The sequence below is a fragment of the Lepus europaeus genome, chromosome 18 (genome assembly GCF_033115175.1).
Source record: "Lepus europaeus isolate LE1 chromosome 18, mLepTim1.pri, whole genome shotgun sequence".
NCBI classification, from domain to species: Eukaryota; Metazoa; Chordata; class Mammalia; order Lagomorpha; family Leporidae; genus Lepus; species Lepus europaeus.
The window spans coordinates 68,938,800-68,962,776 of record NC_084844.1 but is presented as its reverse complement, the minus strand read 5'-3'; the positions used below and the strand labels follow the sequence as shown (position 1 = coordinate 68,962,776).

Genomic DNA, 23,977 nt, shown 5'->3' with positions numbered 1-23,977 from the left:
AGAAGCACAGGCAATGAAAGCAGATATAGACAAAGGGATTACCTCAAACTAGGAAGCTTTTTTGCTGCAAAGGAAACACTCAGCAGAGTGAAGAGTGGTAGAAAATATTTGCAAACTATATAACTGATAAAGGGTTAATATGTGATGATTAAAGATTTCAAGAGACTCAACTGCAACAAAATAATGCAGTTAAGAAATGGGCAAAGGACATGAACAGAATTTTTTTTTTTTTGACAGGTAGAGTGGATAGTGAGAGAGAGAGAGACAGAGAGAAATATCTTCCTTTTTGCCATTGGTTCACCCTCCAATGGCCTCTGCGGCCGGTGCATAGTGCTGATCCGAAGCCAGGAGCCAGGTGCTTCTCCTGGTCTCCCATGCGGGTGCAGGGCCCAAGCACTTGGGCCATCCTCCACTGCCTTCCCGGGCCATAGCAGAGAGTTGGCCTGGAAGAGGGGCAACTGGGATAGAATCCGGTGCCCCAACTGGGACTAGAACCCGGTGTGCCGGCACTGCAGGCTGAGGATTAGCCTGTTAAGCCATGGCGCCGGCCCATGAACAGAAATTTTTCAAAGGATGCAATCAATACAAATGGCCTATAGACACATGAAAATATGCTAAGGGTAATGAGATGACTGGGTAAAATATCATGACCGGGGCATCCCATGTGGGAGCCGGTTCGAATCCCAGCTGCTCTGCTTCCGATCCAGCTCTCTGCTATGCCCTGGGAAAGCAGTGGAAGATGCCCAAGCCCTTGGACCCCTGCACCCTCATGGGGGACAGGGAAGCAGCTCCTGGCTCCTGGTTTCATATCTGTGCAGCTCTGGCCGTTGCAGCCAACTGGGGAGTGAAGCAGCAGATGGAAGCCTTCTCTCTCTCGCTCTCTCGCTCTCTCGCTCTCTTGCTCTCTCGCTCTCTAACTCTGCCTTTCAAACAATCTTTTTTTTTTTTTAAATGTCATTGCTAACAGCAAGAAACACACAGGAAATATTAAAAAGACGAAAGACAGACTAGAAAACACGTATCTACAAGAGAAATGGACCAAGAGGATTAACCACGCAATATCTTTAAACAACGTTCAAAGGAACATCACAGAAACTTCCCACAAGAGAAATCGTTCCGGATGTGAAGAAACAAAGACCAGAAGTCGATGATCCGCAGTTGGCGGGGACTCACCTGGAGCGGCTTCTGCAGCTCATGGCGAACTCTAGAGGTCCCGAGAGCCCCGAGGAACACGGAAGCCACAGCGACCCCACCGGCCTCAGACCCCAAACCCGGCCTGCACTCCCGTCGCCTGGCAACAACCTCCCCACGCCCACTGTGCCAGCGAGCGTGCTGATTGGCTACGGCTTTTGTGACACCCCTCACGCCCATTGGCTTTGCAGCTGTCCAATCAGGGGCCCTGGTGGTGGTGACAGACAACTTCATCATCTCGCGAGATCCCTGTGTCCTAGTCACGTCCAGACTACAGCGGGAAGAGCGTCCCTGTGGTGGCTCGGCCTTCTCCTCTCTGAGAAGAGGAAGCCCCGGACCTCGGGAGCAGGAAGTGGTGAGTGTGTGGGGCCAGGTTTCCCAGAAGGGGCCGTGGGCGGATGGATCCTGCCAGAACCAGCTACAGAGGGACCTGGACTTCCCCCACCTGAGCTCTTCCATCCGCGGACCCCACCGCTGAGGGCTGGGCCGGCTCCGGACACGGGCGACAGGCCCCGTCCCTGCACCAGCGGCCTCGGCTCGCTCCAGAGCCTCCTCTCCCTCTGTGTGCGCGCAGTCCGCCTCTCCCCAGGTTGTGTGGAGAGGACGGAGGGAGATCGGGGAGCGTGGACTGCGCTGTGGCCTTCTGTTGAAGTGAGGCCGGCTCCAGCCTTCAGGCCCTGTTTGCCTGTCTTACCAGTTAGCTACACGTGGGCTGGAACGCGTGCAATGTACTGCACACTGCTTTCCATTAGGTTCTCTAGTTATAGTAAATTCTCATTCTTCTTAGAAATTATGTAACATTTCACTAAGAATCACCTTTATAATCAAGGAAGGCCAAACACCCATATGGGTGCTCCAATCCACTGCACCCACGTGGAAGACACGGAGGAAGCTCCTCATTCCTGGCTTCAGATCGGCATAGCTCCAGCTGTTGCGGTCATCTGGGGCGTGAACCAGCGGATGGAAGACCTCTCTGTATCTCTCTCTCTGTAACTCTTTCAAATAAGTAAAATAAATCTTAAAAAAAAAAAGAAAATATGTTGTTGATGCTAATTTGGCAACATTTCCCAAACACCAGAATTGTAAGCTCAAATTGCATGGTATTGAGCAAAAATAACCAAGGCGCTGAGGGCTCTAGGTATAGACTTATAAAACAAAATCTTGAAATCTGGTGCCTCTTTTTTTAGACAAAAGACTAGGGAAAAAATGATATCAGTTGTATATGGGGAAGATAAGTACTTTGAGGGGAACTAAATGATGGCTTCTGTGCTCCTATGGAAGGTGGGGGTGTCAGAAATATGGCATTGATCACATATTTCCCTTTCTAAAACATCTTCCCTACAGGTCCAGAAACTGCTCAGGTGTGGGTGTAGGTGGTTGAGCAACAGGCAGTCCTGCCTTCTTGATTCCCCATAAAGATACAGGTACAGTTCATTTTCATGTTTGCAGTGCTTAAGAGTTTCAGGGCATACAGTGCATGATCTTGATTTTGAATGTTTTCTGTGTTTCTGCTTAATGTCATGTGAAAAGTTTTTGAAGTTCCCTTTTTATTTGGTGTGAACATTTCAGCCACTTAAATCGGGTTTGCTGTTATTTCTACACGAAAGCTTCATTACCAAGTGTAATACATTCAGAACACTTTCCCCAGGCCTTTTGTTTCCTGCTAACATCTTGGGTCCTGTAAAATCTTTTGGGTTCTAGACTCTGGATGTGTAAATTCTGTTAGCTCTGAACTGTTCTTTGTGAAATGTCAATCATATCTGCTAGGTGCAATGCCAAGGAAATATTCTTAGAGTAGAAAAATGCTCTTCTCATTTGCTATTGTCCTTCTGGATGGGATGGAGGGTGGATGACTGGAGCTGCAGGAACCATTTTGTACCATGAGGGGATGTTATGGATAAGGCAACAAGGCAAATGAGCCCCTCCTGGAATGAATATCTTTGAATCCTTAAATGTGAGAGAAGTGTTAAGCTACAGGTGGTTTTATTTTTTTAGACATTATTTATTTAAAAGGCAGAGTTACAGAGAAAGAAAAGTCAGAGAGAGGTATCCTCCATCTGCTGGTTCACTCCTCAAATAGCTGCAGCCACTAGGACTTAGGCTGAAACCGTGAGCTAGCAGCTTCATCCAGGCCTCCCACCTGGGTGCAGGGACCTGAGTACTTGGATTCCGCACTGCTTTCCCAGGTGTATTAGCAGGGAGCTCCAGCAGAAGTGGAGCAGCCAAGACTAGAACTGGCACCCTATGGGATGCCAGTCATAGGCTGTGATTTAACCCACTATACCACAATGCTGGCCCCTAAGCTACACTTTTAAATATTTACTTTGTGTGCCACTCATAGCTGGAATAAACTATAATACACGTGAGTCATTTCATTTCTTTGATACTGACAATAACCCTCTAAACAAGCACTGTGATACTCTCCATGGGCAGGTGAGAAAGTGGAGCCATAGAATCTAAACACCTTTCTCAGGGCCACACAGCTGAGTGGGAAAACTGAGGTTCCTGCACCCCTTTTTAGGCACTACAGTACCTTCCTCAAATGGAAGATGAATCAAACAGAAGAAATCCTGGTGGCTTTGTCCTTGTACTAAGACAAAATTGTGAGTCCAACTCTTTAGTGGCCCATTAGGTGACCGTGGATAGTTTAGTTTAAAATCCTTCTCCCAGACATCTTGTAGAGTACATGGTGTTTTCACTGGGATGTTTTTAGTTCAGGTCACTAAAAGCCCATCTCCAACCAGCTTGAACAATGAGGAGAGCCAGACACAATGGTCCTGGGCTTGATAAATTCAATGGCTGAGTGACGTCAGTGAGAACACGGGTTCTTTTCACCTCTGCTCTGTGACTCACAGCACTACCATTATCTGAAGTTGATTCTCTTTGTGGCAAAAGGAATTAGGCTTGGAGCAAGCAATTGAGATTATCCACACTCTTATTTACGGGTAATAGAAAGAGAATGGAATCCCTTGTTTTTCTTTAAAAACTGAGGTGGGGGGTGAGTGCTTGGCCCAGTGGTTAAGACGGCTCTTGAGAAACTTTCATCCCAAATTAAAGTGCCTGGTACAAGTCTTGGCACACTTGCAATTCCAACTTCCTGCTAATGTGCAACCTGGGAGGCACAGGTGATGGCTTATGTAGTTGGGTCCCTGCCAACCATGTGGGGAGACCAAATTGAGTTCTCTGATCCCACCCTCAGTGTGGCGCAGCCCTAAATATTTCAGGCCTTTGGAGAGTGAAATGGCAGATAGAAGGTCTCTTTCTGTGTCTCAAATAAATAAACATATAAATATGTAAATAAATAAATAATATCAAAGTAGAGGGTGTTATGGTACAGTGGGTTAAGCTGCCACTTGGAATGCCCACAGCCAATATTGGAGGACCTAAAATCAGGTCCCACCTCTGCTTCCAGTTGAGCTTCTTGCTAATCCACCTGGGAAGCAATGGTGATAACCTAAGTGTGTGAACTCCTGACATCCATGTCGGGGAACAGGACGGAGTTCCTAGCTTCAGCCTGGCCCAGCCCTGGCTTTGCAGACATTTGGGGAGTGAGCCAGTGATTGGAAGTGCTCTTTAATACATAAATCTTTTAAAACTCTAGGTAGGATTTTCTCACCAATCACCTCCTGTCCAACAGCAAAGTTTGGAGGTATCATCAGAGGTATCATCTGAAATGGGACATTAATAGACAAATGACCATCAAGGCCAGGGGAGTGGGTGCAGACAGCACTGTAATGTTTTAAGAGGAATGCTCCCTCTGGACCAACTACTCAGAGATCTTTCCTGCAACCCTCCCTCCCTGCCCCAAGACACTGCTTTCAGAGCTGTCTGTGGCCACAGAGAAGAGGTGGTCTGGAGAGTGGTCACTGAGGAGAGAGGAAGGGCGGGGAACCCCAGGGTCCCCTTTCTCCTGGTCTGGAGCCCCTTCTCCTATGTCACAGCTCTGCAGCAGAGCATGCGTGTCACCTCCCTCAGCCTGTGACACAATCTATTAGCATTGCCCATGGTTACGTTAGACTTGGGGACCACAGTGTGGTGTCCACTATGTCAACTTGAACTTCTAGGTTGGGGCTGGCACTGTGGAGTCATGGATAAAGCTGCTGCCTGCAGTGCCAGTTCTAGTCCTGGCTGTTCCACTTGCAATCCAGCTTTCTGCTATGACCTGGGAAAGCAGTAGAAGACGGTCCAAGTCTTTGGGCCCCTGGACCCATGTGGGAAGACCCAGAGGAAGCTTCTGACTCCTGGCTTCAGATTGGCACAGCTCCAGCCCTTGTGACCAATTGGGGAGTGAAAGAGCAGATGGAAGGCCTTTCCTTCTCCCTCTCTCCCTCTCCCTCTCCCTGCCTTTCCTTCTCTCTCTGTGTAACTCTTTCAAAGAAATAAATAAATCTTAAAAAAAAACTAGTTTTTCCATGAAGGTGACACCTGAGTGTGTCCCTCCCAGGCAGCAAGGTTGGGAAGAGCTTGTCAGCTAGAAAGACCAGGGAGGTGAGACCAGAGAGCTGCTAGCTGGTGAGAGCCTTATGACCTGACCTGTGTTTGGGAGGGGGGTGTAGCCTGTCCCCATTCCCTCCATCTGAGTGGGAACTGTTCCCCCAGCACAGTTCTAGAGGAAGTTGCTGTGTTTAGCTCCTGGCCCAATCACTGTTGTCTGGAAGGATTCACCAATTAAGCCTCTGCAGTGTGTATGGGAAGGGCTATGGTAAGGGTTTTGCTGTCCCCATTAAAATGCAGTAATGGAGAAACTGTCCCCAGGCACTGCCAGGTGAGCTCTACACCTGCTCTGCCCTCTCTTCTAGAGATTCAGCCTCCCAAGATGCACCACTTCCATAGGCCCCTCCAACTCTTCCTTTCTGTGGGGAGAGGGTAGGTGGCAGAAGGCTGCAGGCTCTGCCTGTTGCTAAGGGGAAGTAATTGCAGAGGACCAAAAGGAACACCAGGGTTCTGTGCCTGTTCCTATTACTATGCTACTCAGGCAGTTTTCTTCTGATTCCATTTGTGAACCATGTGTCTGTCATTTAGAGACTGGGAGTCTGTATCAGCTTCATAACACTTTGCCCAGGGCTCACTGGTTCAGGTGCTCTGCATTCTCCCACAGCCTCCATGCTGCCCCAGGGAGTCCTGCCCACATTATTTTGATAAGTACATCTCTAAAGCCATTAAGTAATTTGTGTTTAGAAATGAAACGAGGTCATCATTACTGGCTGACTAGATGGCTATTTAAATGACTAACTTTACCTTGACTTAATTACTGATCTCCCAGTTGGAAGTTAATACATAATTATTTTAAGTTTTTTTTAAAGATTTATTTATTTTATTTGAAAGGCAGAGTTACAGAGAAGCAGAGAGAAAGAGAGAGGTCTTCCATCCACTAGCTCACTTCCTAAATGGTCACAATGGTCAGAGCTGGGCTGATCCAAAGCTAGGATCCAAGAGCTTTTCCCAGGCCTCCCATTTGGGTGCAGGGGCCCATGGTCTTGGACCATCCTCTACTGCCTTCCTAGGCCTCAGCAGAGAGCTGGATTGGAAGCAGAGCAGCTGGGTCTCAAACCATTACCTACATGGGATGGTGGCACTGCTGGCCTTACTTACCCTCTATGTCACAGTACCAGTCCCAATATGTAATTTTTAAACCAACACTATCTATTAAACTCTAAAACGCCGCTGCCTGTGTTCTACATAAAACTCCCTTAAGTGGCCTCTCCACACTACTACTTTACCATGGCATCCCTGATACCAGCATTTCTTGCACCTGAATTAGCATTTCTCCTGAATAAGTAACTGTGCACCTGTATTGCAAGAGGTCTTTTAAGTGCACAAGAATGTTTTTTAAAGATTTATTTATTTGAAAGTCACAGTTACAAAGAGATTTCCATTTGCTGATTCAGTCCCCAAATGGCCAAGCTGAAGCCAGGAGCTTCTTCTGAGTTTCCCACGTGGTATAGGGGCCCAAGCATTTGGACCATCTTCCACTGCTTTCCCAGGCACATTAACAGGGAGCTGGATCAAAAGTGGAGCCAGGACTCAAACTGCTACCCATATAGGATGCTGGCCCTGCAAAAGGTGGCTTAACCCTCAAGAATTTATTTTGAATGACCATCTTTGTGACACAGCAGGGTAAGCTGCCACATGTGAGGCCAGCATCCCATATTTGAGTGCGAGTTGCAGTCCTGGATGTTTTGCTTCCTACTAATGCTCCTGGCAGAAGAGCTCCTACCACCCCTGTGGGAGACTCATATGGACTTCTGGTTCCCATCTTCAGCCTGGGCCAGTCCTGGCTCTTGTGGTCATTTTGGGAGAACCAGAAAATGAAAGATCTGTGTCTCCCCTTTCCACCCCCCTATAACTGTCTTTCATAAAAATAAACAAAGTTAATTTTCCACCTGTGACATTGGCATCCCACATGGGTACCAGTTCTAGTCCCAGCTGCCCCTCTTCCATTCCAGTTCTCTGCTATGGCCTGGAAAAGCAATAGAAAATGGCCCAAGTGCTTGGGCCCTAGCACCCACATGAGAAACTGGGAAGAAGCACCTGGCTCCTGGCTTTGGTTCAGCACAGCTCCAGCTGTTGCGGCCATCTGGGGAGTGAAACAGCAGAAGGAAGACCTTTCTCTCTGTCTCTCTCTCACTCTTTGTAACTCTACCTCTTAAATAAATAAAAAATTAAAAATAAATGGATTTTCTTTAAAAATTTTTTTTGAAATCCATGTACCATTTTTGTATAATAGACATTTTCCATGAACTTTTTGAAGACCGTTCACATGCATAGATTTCAAAATTTGTTGCATAAAATAAGATTATCTTTTAATTCCATTTTCCACAAACTTTTGAAACTCTCTCATATTTGCTTTTATTTCTATTTTTCTATAAACAGTATATATATTTGATTTTATTTCTTGCAAAACATGGATTGCATTTCCTTCCTCATGCTTTCATTCCAGTTTTAGTTTCCTCTTTTCTGCACTCGTAATCTGTCTTGCAATTTCTTCTCATCTCAGTCTATCCTATGTGAGGTTATCAGATCAGACTCCTTGGAGAACAGTTTTCATCCTGTTACTCTCTTGTACAAAAGTGGTTAAAAAAATATCATCATACTTAAGAATGAGGTATGCCTCCTAAGTAGTGGTTTATCCTGCTGCACCACAGTGCTCATCCCTGACATTTTATTTGCTATTTCCCTGGCATTTTGAATTGTTTTACCTAAATTCATTTGTTGGAGCCAGTGTTGTGATGCATTAGGATAATCTGTTGCCAGTGATGTTGGCACACCATATGGGCACTTATTTACAGCTCAGCTGTTCTACTTCCCATCCAGTTCTCTGCAGTGCATCTGAGAAGCAGCAGACAACCCAAATTCTTGAGTCCCTGCCGCCATGAGGGAGACTTGGATGGAGTTCCAGATCCGAGCTTTGATCTGACCCAGTCCCAGCCATTGTGACCATTTGGTGAGTGAATCTGCAGATGGGAGATCTCTCCCTCTCCCTCCCTGTCTCTCTTTCTTTATAACTCTGTTTTCCAAATAAATAAACAAATCTTTTTAACATATTTGTTTTTCAACCTTTTTTCTCCCTACCTTCTAGCATACTCCCTTGGTACTGCTGCTCTCTGTGGACTCATCCTCCTCAGCCTCTGACTAGAGCACAGCCACTCTTCAGTGCTGACATCCTCTGACACACATTTCACTCTGCTGTTCTCTCTAAACTGTAGACTCTGCTTGGGCAACCTAACTAACTCTCATGCATAGACACACACACCTGAGGACTCCAGAGCCTTAGACTTCAGGTCCGAACTAACTTTCATTTTCAGATGACTGGTGAAAAAACAAGTCTGGAAGCCAGGGTGTAGCCTTGTGGTTTAGATGCCTGTATCCCACATTGGAGTTTCTGGGTTTGATTCCCAGTTCCAGCCCCTGACTCCAACTCCCTGGAAATGCAAACCCTGAGAGCTAGCAAGTGATGGCTCAGATGATGGGGTTCCCTGCTCCTGGGCCAGCCCTGGTCACTGTGGACATTTGAGCAGTGAACTAGAGGGTGAATACCACTTCTCTGACTACTTGTTTGTCTCTTTGCATCTCCAATTAAAAAACAAAACAAAAAAGGATGTCTATATCTTTCATTAAAATAAATTCCTCAATGGCTAAAAATAGTTTCATTGTTAAAGTTAGCAAAAAATAATGCTTCTTGGTTGTAAATGATATTAGAATAATTTACAACTGTAAATCAGACTTCCATAGTGGATAAGGAAGAGAAAGATGAGAGCAATAATTTTTACTTCTGGCTTTGGGGCTTCTTTGTCATGTAACCTTGGAAAATTCATTTAAACTCCGGGAGCCCAAGTTGAGTGTCATTAAAATTGCAGGCTCATCTAGTTGAGGCAAGTGGCATAAAGCTGAGACCCTTCCTTGTTTCTGTAGCGAAAGAGCTAAGTGACATTAGCAAGTCATTTTACCCATCTGGTTCTTCCTCCGCTGTGAAATAAGATTGTCTTTATATTTAAAGGATTTATTCTACACAGTACTAGCTTGTGGTAAGGTTTGCATGACTGTCAGGTCTTCTACAACTCTACTGTATTATTAGCAGTTGACACTGAAGATGAAATGCTAAACAACATAGAACTGCTAGGACTGGGGCCCCCACTGTGGCACTGTAGTTAACACCCTGGCCTGAACTACTAGCATCCCATATGAGTGCCGGTTCAAGACCTGGCTGCTCCACTTCCAATCCAGCTCTCTGCTATGGCCTGGGAAAGCAGTAGAAGATGGTCCAAGTCCTTGGGCCCTGCACCTGCATGGGAGACCAGGAGGAAGCACCCAGCTCCTGGCTTTGGATTGGCATAGTGCCGGCCATAGCAGCCATTTGGGGGGTGAACCAATGGAAGGAAGATCTTTCTCTCTGTCTCTCTCACTGTCTACCTCTGCCTGTCAAAAAAAAAAAAAGAATCAATATAGTTATTAAAATTCTTAATTATAATCACTGAGTATTGGTAATTACTTTTTTAAAAGATTTTATGTATTAATTTGACAGGTAGAGTTAGAGAAAGAGAAAGGTCTTCCTTCCATTGGTTCACTCCCCAAATGGCCACAATGGCTGTAGCTGCACTGATCCAAAGCCAGAAGCCAGGTGCTTCTTCCTGGTCTCCCATGCGGATGCAGGGGCCCAAGCACTTGGGCCATCCTCCACTGCCCTCCTAGGCCACAGCAGAGAGCTGGACCAGAAGAGGAGCAACCAGGACTAGAACCTGGCACCCATATGGGATGCCAGCACTGCAGGTAGAGGATTAACCTGTGTACCGCAGTCCCCACCTCAGTAGTGTAATTACTGATAGTATACTCCTAGTATTGTATATTTTAGTTTACACAATACTTAAATTAGATAAAAATATAGGTAGTGATAGTTATTGCTTCTCTTACTTTTACTGGATTGGATCATAGCACATGTCAATAAACCTTATTTTTTTAAAGGTTTATTTTTTAAGGAGTTACAGAGAGACATACATCAAGAGATATTCCATCTGCTGGTTTACTCCCAAGTGCCTGCAAAAAGCTAGAGCTGGGCTGATCCAAAGCCAGGAGCTTCTTTCAGGTCTCCCACATGGATTCAGGAGCCAAGTATTTGGGCCATCTTCTGCTTTCCAAGGCACATTAGCAGGGAGCTAGATTAGAAGCGGAGCAGCTAGGACATGCACCAGTACCCATATGGGATGCCAGCACTGCAGGTGGTGACTTTACCCAATATGCCATGGCACCAGCTTCAGCCTTTTCAATTTAATACTTAGAGATTATACACTGTTCAACATCCTGGCTTTGGCTTGGCCCAGCCTCCACTGTTGTGGACATTTTGGGAGTGAACCAGAGGTTGAAAGATCTCTCTTCTTCTGCCTCTCTGCCTTTCAAATAAATGAGTCTTTGAAATATATACATATATGGGTCCCACACTGTAGCACAGTGGGTAAAGCCACTGCCATATAGGCACTGATTCAAGTCCTGGCTGATCCACTTCAATCCAGCTCCCTGCTAATGTGCCTGGGAAAGCATCAGAGGACTGCCCAAGTGCTTGAGCCCCTGCATTCCTGTGGGAGACCTGAAAGAAGCTCCTGGCTCCTGGCTTTGGATCGGCTCAGCTCAGGCCATTGTGATCATTTGGGGAGTGAACCAATAGATGGAAGGTCTGTCTCTACACCCTCTCTGTAACTCTGCCTTTCAAATAAATGTTATAAAAATGAGGGAGAAAAGTGCACTTCTGTTGCCTTCCTCATTACCTAAAGTAACATAATCAAAATCTGTTAGGCAAGTGAAGGCAAATGAATAAGGGAAATTCTGAGATCTATGTTGACCACGAAGAGAACAGTTTCCATGTATGTCTTCTGGAAGCCCATGTGAGTTGGAACCAAAGAAAAGAGGACAAAAAAGGGGGAGGCCCATATTTTCCATTTGTTTTCTTCCTTCATTGGTGCAGTGGAGAGTTGAGTAATGTAACATTGGTGTTTGTCTCCATACAGTTCACTTCTATTTAGTTGTTTCTCAATCCTCAAAAAGGGATTTAGGTCAATGTTCTATTCTCATCAAAGACCCTGTTGTTTAATAAAAGATTCTGTTAGTAATTTTTACCCTGGGTAAAATTTTTTACCCTGGGTGGGTCTAAGGATGTGCTGTGACTTAGGTTTAGAAAAGAGCATCTTCCTTGCCACCCTCTTCTCAGCTCTGGGGCTGTCAGTTCTCCCTGCACAGACACAGTAATGCACACTTCTTCTCTACTACAAAGATCTTCCCCTTATGTTGGTCATAATTCTAGTTATCAACATCAAATCAGCTCACACCTGGACTGTAAGTATTCAATGACAGTATTTATCGAAATAAATGTATTCAAATATTCAAAGACCACTTCAAAGCTTAACTGCCTTCAAGAGTTTTTGGCACTTGTAATAGACACTGTGGTTTTCTACACACAAGCACTCACTATTTTATATACCATTTAACAATTCAAACATCATTTCAGGTTCGGCAATACACAAGAATAGCATGCATGAAATGGAGTCACAAGAACTTTAGTACTCTTCTACCTAGTCAACATGTTACGTTAGTTGGGACTCAAAACCACTATGTGGTAACATGAACTGATTTAATGAAAGATATACAGCTAGGTAGTTAAGGCCACAGAATCCCAGACCTATTGATTTTAAATGAGTTTAGGTCAACAGCATTCCATTGCATTATCTTCTATCTCACAGTCCTGCTTTTCCAGCAAAACCCACCCCCTCAGACCACATATTTCCTGCCTGTGTCTGTACAGTGGTGGAAGCTGTTCTGATACAAGCATCTCCTGGACAGTCACCAGCTTCCTGACTCACTACCTAGCTTGGAATCATTAGTTCTGAGGGAACTGAATTGAATGTCAGTCTCTGGCAGTCACAGACTTCTGCCTTAGGAAACAGAACATGTCCTCTACTCTGGGGCTCCCTTTTTCTCATCAACCATGGTGTCTGTGGTGATCTATGGTTTTTTTCTTTTTTCTTTTTTGACAGGCAGAGTGGACAGTGAGAGAGAGACAGAGAGAAAGGTCTTCCTTTTGCCGTTGGTTCACCCTCCAATGGCTGCCGCGGTAGCTGCGCGCTGCGGCCTGCGCACTGTGCTGATCGGATGGCAGGAGCCAGGTGCTTCTCCTGGTCTCCCATGGGGTGCAGAGCCCAAGCACTTGGGCCATCCTCCACTGCACTCCTTGGCCACAGCAGAGAGCTGGCCTGGAAGAGGGGCAACCAGGACAGGATCGGTGCCCCTACCAGGACTAGAACCCGGTGTGCCAGTGCCGCAAGGTGGAGGATTAGCCTGTTGAGCCACGGCGCCGGCCGATCTATGGTTTTTCACTCAAGCCCTAGTAGAACTCTGATTCCAAAAAACAGGGATAAGTGTTCTACCTGGGGCTGGTGCTGTGGCATAGCAAGTTACACTGATGCCTGCAGCACTAGCATCCCATATGGATGCCAGTTTGAGTCCCAGCTACTGCAGTTCTTACCCACTCCCTGCTGGGAAAAGCAGCATAAGATGGCCCAAGTGCTTGGTCCTCTGCCCCTACATGGGAGACCTGGAGGAAGCTCCTGGCTTCAGCCTGACCCAGCCCTGACCACTGTGGCCATTTAGGGAGTGAACTAGCAGATGGAAGACCTCTCTCTGCAACTCTGCCTTTCAAATAAGTAAAACATCATGTTGTACACCCTTTTCCAGGCAGTTGTACAGCTGGGAGTTGTAGCTTCTTGTATATTTTGGATAATAAGAGTTTTGGTTTGAAAGCATGCTCATCTGAAACAAAGATCACTCATTATCCTTCGTTAGAAAAGGGAGCTCTGCTCTTTGAAAGTGAAAATCAGAAGCTGTAACCTGTGATGAGCTCCACCTGCCAGGTCTGGGGATACTTAGTTGAAAGCCAGGACACCAGGAAAGGAAGCTTTTCAGATTCCCTGGCCCTTGCTTTAGTCTTATATCTTTACTTCCTTTGTTGCTTCTTGGTGCCAAGGGTGTACACTTTATACTGAAATGAGGAATTTGGTCTTACCTCTTTGGGGGTTTTTTCTATGAAGACTGTATATATTTACCTTGGTTTTAAGGATAGCTTCTGGGGTGGGTGGATTTTTCAGAAGTTTTCACAAGCCAGCCAAAAGCCTATATTTTCTTCACAGAATTCAGTTTTTAAAAAAGCCTTCAATACAGCCAGAATATCTGTAGGAAGGGAAAAGTAGGAAAAAAAGCATGTGAAATATGAAGAACCGAATGATCAAATAATCCCTTGTGCTTTTCTAGTACTAGGATTAGCTATTTTCTAGTTTTTACTCAATCCTGTAGTCCTGAGGATTTAGCTCTTTAAAGACAAAGATGCCAGTAGGCAAAATACTTAAGTTGGTGCCATACTACTAAAACATAAATACTTCAGTTTGTTTTTAATGCCAAAATGTATTTGTAGGAGAGGCACAAATCGTCAGGGAACTAAGTCTCTTGCAAACACTGCCTGCAATGAAAAGCATCCTCAGCCTCCACCCAGAGCACTGCCATTGCAGAGCTGAAGGGTGATTTATCTCCCCCACCTGGGGTGAATATGCTGAGATAAAGGGAGATAAACAGGCCTTCTAGGTTAAGTCTCATTCCCCTTGGGGAGCTGCTCATGTGTGTTTGAGGACACAGCCTTTCTGCATTCTTGTGATACTTGCAATGGATTAAATTCAGGACTAATTCACATTTGCAGGCCAGCAGCTCCTGGAATGCTTCTGACCACAGCAGTGCTTCCTTCGGGGAAAGTCTGCAAGAGCAGTTCTGTAGTGAGTTGTGCTCAGAGCAGTTCCCCTCCTGGCTCAGCAGTGAGCTGTTCAGATTGCAAACAGGAATCTCAACTTACTTGATGAAAGTTTGCTACGGGCTTTTCTTGCCAACTGTGGCCTTCCCAGGAGTGGTGGAGTTTTGAGGTAGCTCAATCGTGTCTTCCAATCTTTTACTCGTAAAAAAAAGTACATTTCACTAAATGACCATCCTTGAGTACACTACTGACCTGAATGCATTTTTACCAAATAAAGTCATCCAATAGCTACAAACAAACCAAAAGCCAATAGCAGGCTTACCAACCTAATATTAAACTCAGCACCGGGCCGGCACCGTGGCTCAATAGGCTAATCCTTCGCCTAGTGGTGCTGGCACACCGGGTTCTAGTCCCGGTCGGGACGCCGGATTCTGTCCCGGTTGCCCCTCTTCCAGGCCAGCTCTCTGCTGTGGCCAGGGAGTGCAGTGGAGGATGGCCCAAGTACTTGGGCCCTGCACCCCATGGGAGACCAGGAGAAGCAGCTGGCTCCTGCCATCCGATCAGCGCAGTGCGCTGGCCGCAGCGGCCATTGGAGGGTGAACCAATGGCAAAAAAGAAGACCTTTCGCCGGCGCCATGGCTCAACAGGCTAATCCTCCGCCTTGCGGCGCCGGCACACCGGGTTCTAGTCCCGGTCGGGGCACCGATCCTGTCCCGGTTGCCCCTCTTCCAGGCCAGCTCTCTGCTGTGGCTAGGGAGTGCAGTGGAGGATGGCCCAAGTCCTTGGGTGCTGCACCCCATAGGAGACCAGGAGAAGCACCTGGCTCCTGCCATCAGAACAGCGCGGTGCGCCGGCCGCAGCGCGCTACCGCGGCGGCCATTGGAGGGTGAACCAACGGCAAAAAGGAAGACCTTTCTCTCTGTCTCTCTCTCACTGTCCACTCTGCCTGTCAAAAAAAAAAAAAAAAAAAAAAGGAAGACCTTTCTCTCTGTCTCTATCACTGTCCACTCTGCCTGTCCAAAAAAAAAAAAAAAAAAAAAAAACTCAGCACCGAATTACTGAGCAGTTTCATGTGTTCCTCATAAAGTAAGTGCTGCTGTGAGGACTAAAGATAGGACTGCCCAAATTTTAATTTTCGATATACTGCACAGCTAATAAAGCAGATGCTGTCTCTGGCCCACAAAAGGGGACAGTTTCCCTGCAAGGTTAACCGCAATCGGGAGACATTTCACACCTGATGGAACCCGCAGCGGGACTACCTTGAGCCAGCTCCTCTGCTTCCCTTTCCACCTTCGGTCCTGGAAGGGCCAGAGACCACGCACAGGAGGTGCCACCGCCTCACCCGTGCCCCCCTGTAACCCGCAACGCTCCTGGGAGGCAGATGCCGCAGAACAGTGATTTGTTCCATGGTTGTCACTGCGTGAGGTCAGCCCATCATGAGAAAACGACCATGGACTCGAACGAGACATCCAACCGCAGAAGCACTGCCCCAGCGGCAGCGCAGGAGGGTGGATGACGGAAGGCACAGTTCGGCCAGCATCTCTAGGGACCCTGCAGGACTCTGCTGCCCTGGATGCCTACATCAGGCTGTGCACGAGGGCCCAGTGCACCTCCAGCGCCCTCCTACCAAGCCCTTCCTGGGTGTCTGCCCGAGCAGACCACACAGATGCAGCATCAGTGTGCAAATCCGCATCGGGCCCTTGGTTTTCCTGCTGAGACTCGGCCTTCATTGCTTCCCCAAGTGCCACTCTTGCTGCAAACCTCAGCCAGCGGGGCTGGCGGGAGAGGCTGAGGGTCACACTCACCGGGTCTGCCTCCCCTCCTGGCTCTCCTAGCTCTCATCACTGCCGCCTGTGTTCTTGTCCCAACGTCCAAAATTGAGCTCAATGGCCAAGAACGTAACACCACCCACGTCACCCGCACACACCACAACTACCAGGTGCCCGCCAATGACCACCGCCTTTATAGCCGGCCCGGCGTGGGGCAAGTCTGGCAGCGCCGGTCCTGTCCCAGGACAGGGAGGATTGGTCCGAGGCCCCTGGCCGGGCGGAGCCTGAGCCGCCCTGCAGCAGATTCTGGAAGCAAGGGAGCTGCTGATGGCTGAGGCCGGGCTCAGAGCGCACTGAGGGAGACACCACGCCCTGCAGGGGCGCTGGAGCCCTGGACTTTCCCAGGCTGCAGTCCTGGGGCGGAGGCTGGCTTAGCCCTTCTTCCCCAGCCCTGCCCGCAGGTGGAGCGGGGTTCCCACGGGGGCGGCTTTCTTCACGGGAGGGCCTCGACTCAGGGTGCTGGCCTGCAACCTTCCGGGAGGGAGTAGGAGACAGCGACTTTGTCAGGAGGCGACACCCGAGCTGGGCCTGCTTTTTGGGACAGCTCTGGATGCACGTCCGCGTGTGCCTGGACCTGCGGGGCTGCCTCTTGCCTCCTGGAGGATCTGGGAGCCGGGCGTCCTAGTGGCGGGGGCGGGAGGGCGATGCGCTGAGCTCACCCTGGCTGCACCAGGCTCTTTGGAGCCTTTCAGAGTCGAGGTCACCTCCTGAGTCACTCCTGGTCCGCTTGGGATTTGCCAGAACCCTGAATTAGGGGTGTGGTGGAGGTGGTAGTGGTTGGCTTCAATGCACTTTATTTGCGAATTCTTCAAACACAGTTTCTCCCTACTCCTGCAGGCTTTAAGGTGATTGACGAGGACAGAGTCCCTAAGCTGCGAAGAGACTGAATTTTGGAAACTACGTCCAGAACTCCACAGTGTGTATTTAGGTGCTCTTCCCTCAGGCCTGCAGGTGGACAGCAAGAGCAACAGTAAGATATTAATTACTGTAGATACTCCCCGTTCTTTACAGTAGACCCGCCAAAAGAGAATGGGAGATGTGTGCTTGAACAGTAGAACCAGGCAGCATGCTAGGGTGAGCTGCCCAAGTGCTTGTACCCCTGCACCCACATGGGAGACCCAGAGGAAGCTCCTGATTTCCAGGCTTCAGATCGGCCCAATCTCTGGCCATTGCAGCCATTTAGGGAATGAACCAGCAGATGGAAGACCCCTTTTCTCTCTCTGCCTCTCTCTCTGTAACTCTTCCTCTCAAATAAATAAATAAAATTTTTTAAAACATGTAATTGAATGTTAAGTAATGTGAGGATAGGGCAATACAGAGATTCCCAAATTTTAGTTTAATACTTTTGACAAATACTCCCCAGTTACTTAAAGGAAGAGCAACTCCTTGTGTGCCTGCTGCAACCTTGCCACTATTTGAAGGGGAAGAGCTCATTGCCTGCCCTGAGGGGCAGTGCTGCATCCCCCTCAGGTGTGTTCACATGACTGTCGGACTGTCACTTCCCTAATGAGAGGATTAGAGCTGGCAGAGGGCCCAAGACAATTCTTTATATTTGTTTCCTACAGTCAGATTCTTTATACCTATTTAAGTGCTATAGTAGTTACTGTGCATAACCAGAGCAGCCATTCTCCCAGCCTCTTATTTGCTTTCAGACAAGTTCAATAGTTTGTAGTGATTCCCCCCACCATGGAAATCATTTTGTATTTATTTCTGTGAAGGATATCAAAACCAGGGTGCACTGTCCTCAAGGGACTTACGGATCTACAAATCTTCAAAATGGGTTTATAAATAATAAAATAGCAAAAAATTTGAGGACAGTTTTTACAGCATCAATCTTCAATTGTTAAACAAAGATATTTTTGTGTAAACAGAACAAAATTATATGGACATTCACAGTTGCATTTTTTTTTTTTGACAGGCAGAGTTAGTGAGAGAGGGAGAGACAGAGAGAAAGGTCTTCCCTCCATTGGTTCACCCCCAAATGGCTGCTATGGCTGGCGCCTGTGCCAATCCAAAGCCAGGAGCCAGGTACTTCCTCCTGGTCTCCCATGCAGGTGCAGGGCCCAAGCACCTGGGCCATCCTCCACTGCCTTCCCGGACCACAGCAGAGAGCTGAACTGGAAAAGGAGCAACCAGGATGGAATCGGTGCCCCAACTGGTACTAGAACCTGGTGTGCCAGCACCGCATGCAGAGGCTTAGCCTAATGAGCTGCAGTACTGGCCACATTCACAGTTACATTAACAACAAAGATGTCACCATCCACCTACTTCTTGATCTTCGAGGACTACTGAGGCTGTCTTCTGTACTGGGAGATGGCATTCCAGGGTCTGCCACTATGAAAGCAACAAGAGAGGTGTCAGGAACCTTTTGGCAAAAGTGACTTCAAAAAGTTTGTGGAAAATAAAAAATGTAGGGGCATCTGTTCATAGTGGGTCAGGCTTGTGCACCTGGGAGGCAGCAGATGATGGCTTAAAGGCTTGGAGTTCCTGGCTGGGCCAGCCCCAGCTGTTATGGGCATCTGGAAAATAAAGCAGTAGATGGAGGATCTCAGTTGCTGTCTTTCAAGTTATTTTTTTAAGGTGTTAACTTCAAAAATAGCTAAATAAATTGTGAGAGTGACACATAATTCATACTATGTATATTCCAAACAAGATCCGTAAGGGCAGAACTGCTCAGCAACCACACTGCAGAAATAGGTATCTTTCCGATGATATCTTCATCTGCTCCTTGTGGTTGAAGCCATTGTATGAGCTCTTGATCTGTCTTCTGCCCTTGGAAGGGCCTAGGGTGCTCTATATCATCTGTAAAGATTCAAAATTTGTTGTATATTAATGTCTAATTATAAAATTTCCAAAGTGGCAAGCTGGATGTAATAAACTATGCCAGACTGCAAAAAAAATACAAACATGGTATATTGTCTATAATGTACAGAGGTAAATCTGTATTTTAGAGATACACATCTCTACACATATCTCTGTTTCTTTCACCTCTGAAAGTCTACATTAAGCTCTCAATGGGATGATTAATTAGGAATAGATTTCATATACTTAATTTTGTAATCAGTGAACTAGAAATAATTATTGTAGTATTGAGGATTGTACTGACTAAAACAGTATGTTTATTCCATGTTATATACCATCATCGTATCTTTGGATTCCTTTTGTCCTACTATTTAGATATTCACAGGAGAGGGAAGGTGGGAGGAAAACCCAAGATCCATCAGGGTGGAGGGGGAATGTCAGAGACTGTGGTTCTATTGTACTGCAGCATTGGTTCTGGAGCTACACATTAATGGACCCAGATTTTTCTAAGGTAATTGAGTGCCTCTTTTCTCCTGTACACTTGTCTGTAGTATTACATTTTCATTTATGTAAAAGTTTATTTTCTTCAAGTAATGTATTAATTTGGATGAAAATGAAGATGTTAAGGAATTTTCAGAATGGGTCTGTGGCAGCCCTCCTTGGCTTTGTTTTTAGGCACTTATATCAGAAAAGAAAAGATAGAAAAATTCATTTTGGGTTCTCTTCCTCTCTACCATGACACTCTTTGGTTAAGATTTGTCATTTTGTCATATTTGATTCTGTAGACTCCCTGAAAAATCCCCTACTTCATTAGATGGAGTCCTTGTCTCACCATGGCAGTGAAAAGTTAAAAATGTTCCAGCTTTGCATTTAGCTAGGTCATGGACACATGCCATGGCTCTTGCCAGCCAAGTGTATCAGGGACATCATCTGAATCAGACTTACTTGCATGAAGAAAAGGAGCAGCAGATCCTTCCAGTGAAAGTGGAGAGGAGCAGGAGCTGCAGAACACTGCTGGGGGGGGGGGGAGGAGTGTGCCGTGGGATGTCATGTGGTGGCTGGTGTCTGGGATACTGGTTCTGAGGAAGACAGGGTTTATGGTGGCCAGTGCTCTGGCATAGTGGGTAAGGCTGCCGCCTGCAGTGCCAGCATCCCATATGGGCACCGGTTTGAGTCCCGGCTGCTCCACTTCCGATTCAGCTGTGCTATGGTCTGAGAAAGCAGTAGAAGATGGCCCAAGTCCTTGGACCCCTGAACCCAAGTGGGAGACCTGAAAGAAGCTCCTGGCTCCTGGCTTTGGATCAACTCAGCTCCAGCCATTGTGGCCAATTGGGGAGTAAAGCAGCAGATGGAAGATCTTTCTCTCTCTCTCTCTCTGCCTCTCCTCTCTCCGTGCCTCTCCTCTCTCTGTGTAACTCTGACTTTCAAATAAATAAATCTTTTAAAAAAAAGAGTTTATGCTTACGGGTAGTGGTCATGGAAAATATATGGGACATTTTGCAGCAAGATTTGGGATGAATTTTCTAACCACTGAATCTCCTAGAAATTAGAATACACTTCTAATGCATAACTTCCTCTTATGCTTAATTAGGTTTTTGTTTTGAATTGTTTTTGATGAAACAGCAAGGAATTCTGAGTTATAGACTTCCTATTTCAGAGACAGGAAAACATTAATGCCTGCATTATAATTAAATAATGCCTATCACCCTTTCTTAAGCAACAAATGATCATAGATTCTCTCTTTGCTAATAATTAATGAGCATGGAGATTCTTTCCACTGTAACCACCCTCCCACCTACACTCCCTCCCCTCTTCCTCCTTCCTCTCCTATTGACATGGAATGCCTTACATAGCTAGGGTGAACATTTAACCCGCTTGGCCCTAGATGTTTATACACTTCAACTCTGTGTCATTATTAATATGCCCTTTTTATGACCAAGCTTATATCAGAACAACAAATTATATATTCACCTAATACTGACAGTCATCAAATCAATTTTTATTTTCTTCTCTATTAGGCAGTTCTTCAGGGGCAGAAATATTTATTTTGTATATAATTTATTCATTCAACTAAAAGACTGACTGTCAAGATGCTGAGTTTTAGTGTCAAAGCAAATATGTTTCTAGACCCCATGAAGTTTACAGTCTGGCAAGAAAGAGCAATCTACCCAAAGAATATTGTCTTTCATAGTGAATGGTGGTGTGAAGTCAGTGGATAAAGATTTAAGCATTATTAATCCAGCACCAACTCTAATCCCATGATCTCTAATTGAGAGAAGTAATCAGAGATATAGAACCCCATGTTACCCAGTTATCTCTTTGAATTTCTGCTTAAAAATAAAACATATCAAACAACACACAAATACCTAGCACTGCATATTTACATACTATCTTGATATTAAAAATAAGAAAAAATTACCATGAAATAATAGAAACTTTGAATCTCCTTTGTTTTCTAGACAAGTTATAATCCTCTGTGGTTCTTTACAGTGTAAATTATTTTCGTAGGTAGTCTTTGTATCTCTCACATTTTTTCCCTATGAGAAATCAGATTTTAAAAACTGAGGCCCAAGACAAAAAAAAGATTTTTAAAACTAGTATTATATGTTGATTGGCTCTTTAAAAAAGATTTATTTATTTATTTGAAAGTCAGAGTTACACAGAGTAGAAGGGGAGAGAGAGAGAGAGAGACATCTTCCATCTTTTGGTTCACTCACCAATTGGTCACAATGGCTAGAGCTGTACTGATCTGATGCCAGCAGCCAGGAGCTTCTTCTGTGTCTCCCACACAGGTGCAGCTGCCCAAGGATTTGGGCCATCTTCCACCACTTTCCCTGGCCATAGTAGAGAGCTGGATTGAAAGCAGAGTAACCGGGACTCAACCTCCACCCATATGGAATATCAATGCTGGTGGCAGCTTTACCTGCTATGCCACAGCGCTGACCCCTTGATTGGCCTTTAACTTAGACTTTTTAATGATATTAAAAAACACCATATTTTTCTAAGCTCTTTCCATTCAGTTTCTCCTTTGTAAACTCCAGATAATACTGTCCCCAGAATTAATCGAAGGTATAAATGATATAAGGCATTTAACCCCTTAACCTGTCTTCTTGAATACTCAGCTGTGTTAGCTCTGTGTCCATTCCTCTGTTTGTCTCCATACTAGATGAATAAAAAGACAGTGTAAAATGATTTGAAAAGAACTGTAAGGGGTCAGTGTTGTGGCGCTGCCTCCAATTGGGGAGTGAACCAGCTGACGGAAATCCTCTCTCTCTCTCTCTCTGCCTCTCCTTCTCTGTAACTCTGACTTCCAAATAAATAAATAAATCTTAAAAGAACTGTAAACATCCATAAAACACAAATAAAAATTGTATCCTCAAAACTGGATGTTAAACCATGCCTTCTACACCTCTGTTAAAAGTTACATTCTACCATAGCCATTTATGATTTCTAGGGCCAAAGCAGTAAATAAGATTTTTCTGGAAGAGACAGAGGTTACGAGGGAGCCAGGATTTGGGGTCAGTAGCAGCAGTAGGTGTCAATCTTTAAAATTTTGATTCAAAAAGGAAGAACAGCAACTGATCCTTGAGATTTTGGGGTGGGAAGGACAGGAAGGAGGGACTTAACAAAAGCAAATGCCCTCTGGTTGTGGGCACCCACCCCAGCCTGCACCCCTTGGGGAGGGCCAGCTGGTGTCTGTAGGGATGCTGTGGCCTGGACTCCATTTCCCAGAGTACCCAGGATCTCCGATGTAATCTGCCTTCCGAATGCCTGTGGGCATGCGCGTGATAGTGCCCGCCCAAGGGTTGGACCAGAGGGAGTTCATTCCCTGGTGGAGGTCTGCCCTGGGGGCTGTGTTACTCCTCCTGCATTTACTGCATCTCCTGCTCTGCACATGGGATCCCAGGCAGTTTCCGGGTGCTCACCGAGCCTGCCTCCTGCTGCTGCTTCCCTCTTCATCCTCCGCCTGTGGGTCCCACGTGCCAGGGACTCTTTCTGCTCCACTCTCCCCGCTTCGCTCCCTGTGGTTCCAGAAGAAAAGGTACCTACTCCTGGGACTTTCTGAAGCAGGTTTGGGGTACAGGAACGGGCGGGGACGCGTGTGGGAGAAGGGTGGGTGTCAGGGAGAAGGGTGGGTGCCAGGGCGGCTGGAGGCCCCCAGTGAGGCTCACTTACTTCTCAGCGATCATGGCAGCTTTCCCGAGGTCAAGGGCTGGGACCCGGGCTGTTCTGTCTCCCACCTAGGCTTCCCAGGCTCCCAGCGCCTGGCCTGTCCCTAATGTGCTTTATTTAGTGGTTACAGGAGAGGGCAGCGTTCTGGGAAACTGCACACGCAGGGCAGCTGAAAGCACAGGGAAGGAAGGCGGGGAGACTCCTGCTCTCCAGTTAAATAAGCTGCGTTCCCACTGTGGGTGGTCTCAGAATGCAGTCTGGCAGGGCCTCCTGCTGTTTCCTGGGCTGGTTCCTGCAGGGTGGGGCTGGATGGTCTTCAGCAGAGAGCCTGGGGCAGCAGAGGGGTGGGAAGGAAGATCTGACTAGGATCTGCCCCACTGCTCTCATCCTGCACCTCATCTTCCTGGTGGGGTCCCCACGGACACACCTGCTGGGTGTGGCCCTGAGTGTTTAGCTTTTTCCCAGAGGGAGCAGTGTGAAGCATGTGAGCAGTGTGAAGCTTTGTGCATTGATCCCTTTCCCGTCTTTAATTATCAGATTTTTCCAATCTGGAATTTGAAGCTGTTACAGAAATCTGGGGTGGCAAAACTCCCTTCTTTCAAACAGGCACAGAGAGAGTGGAGGGTCCAAGGAGTTTATATTAATGGCCCTAGGCTCAGCTGGAATGATTTCCTGAGAATTGAGCATCAAATTCAAGTTTGTTAGA

General features: G+C 46.5%; 1 protein-coding gene across 7 annotated transcripts in view; it reads left to right on the top strand.

Moving 5' to 3' along the window:
• The first annotated feature begins 1,445 nt into the window (after positions 1-1,445).
• LOC133747078 (zinc finger protein 717-like) overlaps positions 1,446-23,977 on the top strand; it is a 380,365-nt gene continuing 357,833 nt past the window's right edge. For 4 of the 7 annotated variants that reach the window (XR_009864272.1, XR_009864270.1, XR_009864271.1 and 1 more), the window contains exons 1-4: positions 1,446-1,546; positions 2,536-2,615; positions 8,506-8,635; positions 17,134-17,266. The gene's annotated coding sequence lies outside the window, so the exon portion shown is untranslated. Of the gene's footprint in view, positions 1,547-2,020; positions 2,167-2,535; positions 2,616-8,505; positions 8,636-17,133; positions 17,267-23,977 lie in introns of all 7 variants that reach the window. The other 3 variants (XM_062175226.1, XM_062175225.1, XM_062175224.1) reach the window with 3 other exon arrangements.